Source organism: Musca vetustissima, unplaced genomic scaffold, assembly GCF_032173495.1.
Source record: "Musca vetustissima isolate MV318-11 ecotype Yass unplaced genomic scaffold, APGP_CSIRO_Mvet_v1 utg29478, whole genome shotgun sequence".
NCBI classification, from domain to species: domain Eukaryota; kingdom Metazoa; phylum Arthropoda; class Insecta; order Diptera; family Muscidae; genus Musca; species Musca vetustissima.
The window spans coordinates 118,509-127,477 of NW_026889417.1; positions in this window are offsets into that span (position 1 = coordinate 118,509).

Genomic DNA, 8,969 nt, shown 5'->3' on the forward strand with positions numbered 1-8,969 from the left:
TTTGCATATATTTGCATATTTTTCCATATTTTGCATAGTTTTGCATATTCTGCATATTTTTGCATATTTTGCATATTTTTGCATATTTATAGCATATCGACCTAGCATACCGTGCTTATTTTTTGCATATATCTTGCATATTAATCGCATATCGACCTAGCATACCGTGCATATTTTTGGCATATTTTGCATATTTTTGCATATTTTAGCATATATTTTGCATATTTTATGCATATATTTTGCATATTTATTGCATATCGACCTAGCATATTTTGCATATATTTTGCATATTTTGCATATTTTTTGCATATTTTTTGCATATCTCGTGCATATGCAAAATATGCAAATATGCAAAAAATTAAAAAATATGAACCCTTCAAATAATTCTAAATTCTTTGAAACGAATTTGTGTCCAATCAGAATTTCGATATCTTCATTATTAAAAAATATGCAAATATGCAAAATCCGAGGTCTAGTAATGAATAATGGGCTGGATCATTATTATGAGGATATACTAAAAATACCGACAATACCATTGAGTATTTTGTAATACGTAACGCACCAGAAATACTAAATTTCTGCAATTTTAATGGAAATCTTCACTATAAAGGCAGGTCTCTGAATAAAAAATGATGCGCTGTGCAAAATTGTAATTTGTACTATAAGGGTACTACTATCAGTACTAAAACGAACTAGATATTTTACCATTAGTATTAAATTACCGGAAGGAACAAAAAAGGTTAACACAGTATTATAGAACTTTTTACATCAGTCCATCGGGACGATCGAGAAAATAGTAAACTTACAGAACTTGTACTCGATTTAGTAGGATAGAAGCATTAACGTTTCTGTACGAAAGAAATACGGAGTAAGATCTGAGATTAAAACAAACATATTAAGATATAAAACCTATAATAAAAATGTTTCAAATTTGTACTTAATCCAAAAGTATATTGCGTAGCTAAAATAATGTTTATTTATTTAACTATAAAAAGTTTCGCTAACAACGTAGCGGGCCTATGCTAGTACTATATAAATGGTCAGCACAGTGTGCTATCCCGAATGTTTCTCGACACAAAATCCAATACACGTTATTCTAGGTTTCATTTGGTACGCTGTGCACTAATTTGTCTTAATCGAACAAACTTTAGTTATTTGAAACAACATTAGGTGAAATCGGATGAAACATTATATGGAAGCTATATCTAATCGAGGAGCGACATCAATCCAATACACTATGAAATATTAAAATCTGAATCTATTTCAACAAAACTTCACGGAGGTCAACCATTGGCAGTATGGCGCTCCATTTACGTAAAATCGGACCAAACTATATATGGGAGCTATATGTAAATCTGAATCGATTTCAACAAAACTTCACGGGCGTAAACCTGTAGTAATTTCAATCAGGGTGCGCAAAAATTCGCTCGCACCCTGATTGATTAAAGTACATTCTTTTCGTTTTGTGCTCATTTTACGAATGAATTTATGGCGATAAATTCTTTACCAAACGAGCATTCGCCAAAGAATGTTCGCACACACATAACAAACGAGTGAGAGCACACAGCAACGTTCGTTCGTTTCGTTTGGTGGTTGAAATTCTTTCTGACATTCTCTCAGGAATGAATACAACATTCCCGAATTCTCGCGAATGCTCAAAACGGCAACAACAATAACAACAATCGTTTCGTGAACTCAATAGTTGTTGGACATGTGTTTTGTTATTCCACACACTTTCTGCTACACACACATTCTTTCGTTGTTTGTGTGTTTACTTTTTTATGATATTTTTGTTGTTTTTAACATTGCACGCGAGCATTCCCGAAGATTAGTTTCTTCAGTTTTTCAAAAGACTGTTCTTCAGCAACAAATGCTCGCGAAAGAAAGAAACGACGACGCTTGTAGTGAAATTTTATTGTTCGTGAATTTTTCGTACAATGCGAAAATTTGTGAGAGAATGCAAATGCTTGTGCATTCATTATAACTTTATCATTCGCGATAAATTGAAAACATTCGGATTCTCGCCCGCGAGCATTCGTGAGAAAGAGCGTATTTTAATCATTCTTCGCACCCGGATTTCAATACGCTAGGCAAAAGTTTGTCTCAATCGGACACATAATGGCAGTATGGTGTTCTATTTACATAAAATCGGACGAAACTATATGTGGGAGCTATATCTAAATCTGAATCGATTTTCTCCAATTTCAACAGGGTTCGTCTTTTGGCGACCTATGCCAAATTTCATTCAAATCGGATCATAAATCAACTCAGAAAGTGATTCTATGCATATTCTCAAAAGGAACCATGGGTCTATCTGGATTCATTTTGCTTGTGACAAACATATGCACCAAGACATAATACTCTGTACCAGAGTGTGGTGAAGAGTATAAAAAGATAAATATGATTTGGAATTGTTAATGAATTGGCGACAATGAATATATTTTTGGAGATACGAAGATGTGGACCTATTTTAAATAAACACAACATATATAAATGAAAATCTAAGGTGGGAATAGACCATTGTGGGAATTTACCAACCAAATTTGATTTGAAATCTGGAAGGTGAATTAAAGAAACTGTAGTAGTGTTCAATGCTAAAACTTTTTTCATTTTCTTTGTCCCAGAATGTTTTAAACATAGTTTCATGTTTTTACATGACTCTCAAATAAAACCTGCTCTTAATTTTCAGTACGTTGAAGTTTCTCCCCCCGTTTTCTAACCTACTACCATATAATTTAAAACTACATAGTCTCCATATGGAGGTACCTACTTTTTAAAGAAATTTTGAAGGCACATCACATGGTGGGTAACATAACTCTGTTGTTATAACAAACCTGTAAGGAAAGTAGTAAAGTCGGACGGGGCCGACTATATGATATCCTTCACCTCTTTGGCTATATTCAACAGATGAATCCTAACAGACGTCGCATTTTTAAACTGGATCCATAAACATGTCATTCTGCAACCGATACTAAATTGTATGTAATTTTATTTTTCTGCAGAAACTGAGCTGGCTGTCCAAAAATTTGCACAGAAGTGCCAGAGCTATATCAGTCGACGTGTAGGCATATCCCTCATATAACGGTACATCCAAATGGTCACTATTTTGAACACGTTTTGAACCGAATTGGCTGTTATTTGATATTTTGGGTTCTCATTAGGTATTAAATGTCTGTATCAAAAATTTTCAATATTGAACCACTTTTTAACCGAATCGGCTGTACTTTGTCCTTTGGGTTTACCAAAATTTATTTACCAAAAATTATTAACATTGGTCCTGGTTTCAGTGCGGCCCCTATATTACGGTCATCCTCCAATTTACGGTATGTTCAGGGTTATTGGAAATTTTTTAACACGTTAATAAAGTGAAATTTAAAAATGCGTGTATGCATAGTAAAACAATATGATGATGTGATTTTTTTAATCCTGGTCGTTCAAATTCTATAACGTTTAAGAATTAAATCACTTAATTTTTATTTATTCATCACAATTATTTGCAATGGTTCTTAGCATGAATTTTATAGAAAATAGTATAAAAACGGAAAAGCTATCAATTTGTGAACGAATTTCCGTTATAAATCCTTATAAGTCGTAGAACTATTCAATAGCTAACGATGGTGTAGGATAACACGAGAAAAAATATTTGTTGGTTCTCAGTGGACCCCGCCGAAGTGAAATCCTGGCTACGTCCCTGTTAAGAACATGTGGTTCATTTAAAGAACGAATTTCAATAACCACTTCCTTACCTCGCACCTATATCAACCCTTTAGTCGAAATTTTCAAAACTTCCTGAACTAATAAATTATTAATAATTTATATAAATTTTTTACATTATTTCTCTGCACACAATGGGTTAATGCAACAACCAATATCTTCTACCAGTTGATTCATGGAAATTGAACATTACGATTACAAATAAAACAATAATAGACACTGTAAATGTTATTTATAAATTTATAGACACTGAGACGACATCAGCTCAGCTCAGTTCGTAAGGGCTTATCGACGAGACAACATCTCTCATCAAGAAAAATATTCTCTAATCACATTATAAACAAATCAAAATGTATAATTTCATAATATTAGTATTATTAATATTAACTACTTGTAGTTATATTTCATCGAATACCATACCAATAACCATAAAGGGAGGTGAGAAAAACCATTTCAAAATTCAAAAAATACAAAAATAAAAATTAAAAAAATGTGTTCTTACCTTCAGTTTCCAATTTGTGTTACAATCCCTATGGACGCCTGGGCCGATGCATATCGATGACGAAATGTCTTCGCTTGAAAAACGGCGAAAAGGACATCGTTAATTGGCATTGTAATTATGGACGTGGCCTGCCACCATATGTCTGTTGTACTTTTGGCAATAGCATTGTTTTTCCCGATGACGACGATGATTATTATAGAACTCCACCACCGAAACCGCCAATTGTTTTTCCGGCATTTTTCAGAGATATGATACAAAATAAGGATGCATCGGTAAATAATCCAGCGAGGAGCAGCAGTGCCAATAGCGTTTTGCAGGCCACCGAAGATGGGAATACTGAAAATAACAAGAAAAATGAAACGGTGATGTTTAAGTTACTGAACAGTGAAACAACGGATGATATATTTCCTAAACCCGGCGTCTGTGGTCCATTGTCAGTGGGTGATAAAATTCATGGTGGCGTGGAAGCAGAATTGGGTGAATTTCCATGGCTGGTAAATTTGGAATATAGAACTGGTAAGAATATTCAAATATTCAGTGTGTGTATGAACATGGGCATCAGTTAAAGCCATACAGATTGCCAACTGAGGCTGAGTCCTACGAAAAAAGCTAAAACGCGGACGTGACATTTCTATAGGGTTATGCCAACACATTGACCTATGGATTTTTTAAAGAATATGTTTTCAAGGCCTATCTAAGGCGTAGATTTTTTAAAGAATTGTAACGAGGTACGTTGTTTTCTCCCTTGGAATCCTTTGGTGGGCGCCAATTGCAGATAGTTTTAGCCTTCCGGATTTAAACGCGAATGATTTACAAAAGAACGATTATTTATTTAACAAACAAAGTAATAACGTAGACGGGAACAATCTATGAAAACAGAATGAATAGAATATATGTAATGATATTAGGATAAAAGGCAACGGCGACCATCGTCACCACGTTTACACATTTATCTTCATATCAAAACATTTTCCAATAATCGAAAGAGGGAAACAACAGGAAACGGCTGCGAATAGCTACCACGTGTTCCAATTGCTCCACTATTCAAATTATTGAACTATCCTATCCTACCTATGAAAACAGAATGAATATTGTTCGTTATGGAAGCTCCTTATATAGGCCTTTTCAAAAACAAATGTGACAAAATTTACAACGAACAATATTTTACAAAGGTTCTGTTTCCAATAAATTACAAAATTATTTAAAGTAGTTTTTAGCAAAGTAAAAAGTAATAAAATATTTGTGATATTATAAAAACGCTACTGCTACATACTCCCCCTTTGACGTGTAAAACCTCGCCTCGAGTCACACGTCAAAACTAGGCGGCTTGATAAGGTGACTTCTTCGGTCTTCCTCTTTTCCGCAACGGATACTTAGGTGTTGGTAACTGATCACTATTCGCACCTTTGTATAGAGTTAATGCTGATGAGTGGAAAGTGCCCAAAGGAATGTTTAAATTTTCTGGTGATGAGACTTCAAAGGACGTGGAACCAATTTTCCGCGTAATAACATATGGGCCATCCCTCTTAGGAACAAACTTTGATGTGACACCTTTCGCAGAATTACTTAATACATGTGTATTAACAAGGACTTTTGTTCCAACATCAAAATTTTCATGTGGGCGTCTCCGTTTGTCCACATATATCTTGTTTTTATCCTGCGCCTTCATTTCTAATTCTTTAGCATTTCCCAAAAAGTTTACCATGGTCTTGAGGTATTTTGATAATTCATTAATAACATTCTCTGTTTCAACAATAGACTTGACATCGTGTTGAACATCGTCTAAAGTACGCATTTCTCGACCAAATGTTAAAAATGAAGCACTGTAACCAGTACTCTGACACTTTGAAGAGTTCATTGCAAAACGGATAGCTGGCAAGCAAATATCCCAATTAGCATGATTTTCTTGCACCATTATGGAAAGTTGACATTTTAGGTCTCTATTCTTTCTTTCTACGGGATTTGCTTCAGGGTGGTATAATGGTGTCAATTGCTGCTGTATACCAAGACAATAAGTAATTTGCTGCATAATTGCTGATACGAATTGAACCCCATTATCAGATTTAATTCTTCTTGGAAAACCATATCGTAAAAATATTTCTTCAATTAGTATCTTAGCGCATGCCTCAGATGTGGCATCAGTAAGTTTAAAGAGTTCTGTCCAGCGACTAGCGACATCTTCCACAATTAAAATCCATTTGAAATTATCCTCAGTTTGTGGTAATGGGCCAAACAAATCTACTGCCACTACCTCAAAGCGTTGTTTACTACTAGTGGTTTGCAACAAACCAGCAGGTTTTAAATTGGTGGCTTTAAATCTTTGACACTCAATGCAATTCTTAACATACTTCGCTATTTCTGCACGCATGCCGGGCCAAAAATATCTTCCAGTAATACGGGCAATTGTCCTTTCAGTACCGTAATGACCTGCAGTACTATCATCATGGTGTACTTTTAGAATAGTTGCTCTTTCGTGACTTGGTATAACAAGTTGTGCATCATCACAATCATCATTTGAGTAACAATATAGAATACCATCATTCAGAATGTAGCTGCGATTCATCCACTTTATTGAATTTTCATCTTGATTTTCTAAAGACGTTATTATGTCCTTCAAATATTCATCTTTCAATTGTTCCTCTCGAATTTGAGATTGTGTTTTATTTGGCATATCGATAAAGAATGCACAAATGCAATTCTCCGTATCATCGTGATTTTCAACTGCGCATGGTGGCCTTGACAACATGTCGGCTGTAGCATTCATTTTACCAGGGACATATTCTATCGAGAAATTCAATTGTTGCAGTTGCAAACCCCACCTGGCAAGTCGACCAGTTGGTGATTTTATACTCAGAAGCCATTTCAGAGGTTGATGATCCGTCAGGAGTTTTATTTGACTGCCTTCAATATATCCACGAAACTTGTCGCATGCCCATACAATGGCTAAAGCTTCTCGTTCAGTGGTGGAATAATTGCGTTCTGCAGCGCTTAATAAACGGCTTGCGTATTCAATTGGGTGTTCATCTTTACCCTCCCCCTGCAATAAAACCGCTCCTAACGCATAAGCACTTGCATCAGTTTGTATTGCAAAGGGCATGCCATCTACGGCTTGCTTTAAAACAGGTGGAGAACTCAAAGCATGTTTTAATATGTTGAATGCTTCTTGTTCATCCTTTTCCCATTTCCATATAGCAGTCTTTTTAGTAAGATTAGTGAGAGGACGTGCAATTTCTGCATATTTATTTATAAATTTTCGATACCACGAGCAAGTTTGGAGAAAAGATATAAGTTCCTTTAAGTTTCTTGGCTCTTTACGCTCTATTATTGCTTGAACTTTTCCTGGATCAACCGCAATACCTTCGGGTTTTAAAATATGTCCCAGATATTTTACATGAGAGCAGCAAAAGTTACACTTCTTTGCATTCAAACGTCGTTTATAGGCCAACAATCGCTTAAGGACAACTTCAATGTCTTGTAAATGTCTTTGGAATGTATCTGAACATATAATTATATCATCCAAGTAAGCCAGAATACATACATCATGGATTCCTATTTTGAACCGATTTATCATCCTTTGAAAGGTTGCGGGTGCATTTCGTAACCCAAATGGCATCCTTTTGAATCGAAAAGTTCCAAAGGGTGTTATCAGAGACGTTTTATCCCGATCCTCGAGAGCTACTTCTACTTGATAATAGCCGCTTTGTAAATCGAGTGTGGTCATATATGTTGTGCTCTTAGCAGCATGAAGTAGATCGTCCATGCGGGGAAGAGGGTATCTATCGGGAATAGTTATTGCGTTCAATTTCCTGTAGTCTACGCATACACGAACAGATCCATCTTTCTTTGGTACCATCACCACAGGAGAAGCCCATGCTGAATCACATTCTTCTATTACATCATTCTTTGCAAACGACATGCGATATGGTGGAGAAAATATTGGTTGGTGGTCGCCTGTATTTATTTTGTGAGTTGTAAATGGTGTAGGGTCTCCGGATGCGGCAAATACACCTTCGTACTTTACCAACAAGTTATCCAAGTGAATCTTATCTTCATTATCTATATTAAGCGCATCTGACTCTTTCAGGATTTTAAAGTCAATCATGTGAAGTTCAGTGAATATTTCATCTTCCACACTATAATTGTTAACACGGCGCACATTCGGAAATAGATCAGTATCTTTTGCTCTTTCTGGAGTAGTGACATCATTTGGAAGTGCATCTTTGAATATTGCTTGGATTGAATGTGGTGAATAATCGGATTCGGCATGATAATCAGGACCATAAGACTCAAAGTCCGAAACATGCGATTGACAACTTCTCTTTGGAGTTATAAATGGAGATTTTATGTTTCGTTCCTCTACTACCACTGACTTGCGTTTTATATATGAATCCGATATTTTGATGGTTTCAATCAAATTCATCTCAACTGGTAGCTCTTGGGCAAAATCAAAGACTTCAGTTGGACAGCCTTCAAAATGCCAATGTTTCTGCCCCATATTCAATACAATATTTGCCAGCTCCATAAAATCTGTTCCTAGGAGAGTGCGATTGTTTTTATCTTCGGGAAAAACCAAAAAATCTATATCAAAACTCTTTCCTCCGACTATAATCTTGCAAGTTGTCGTTAGAAATGTTCGAGTTGTTGTAGATCCATCTGCCAAAGTTGTTTTGCATTTAATTGAATCAAATTTACATCCCTTGAACTGCATTATTCGCTTTAGGTTGGAACTGGCTACGCTCGTTTTAGATATCAA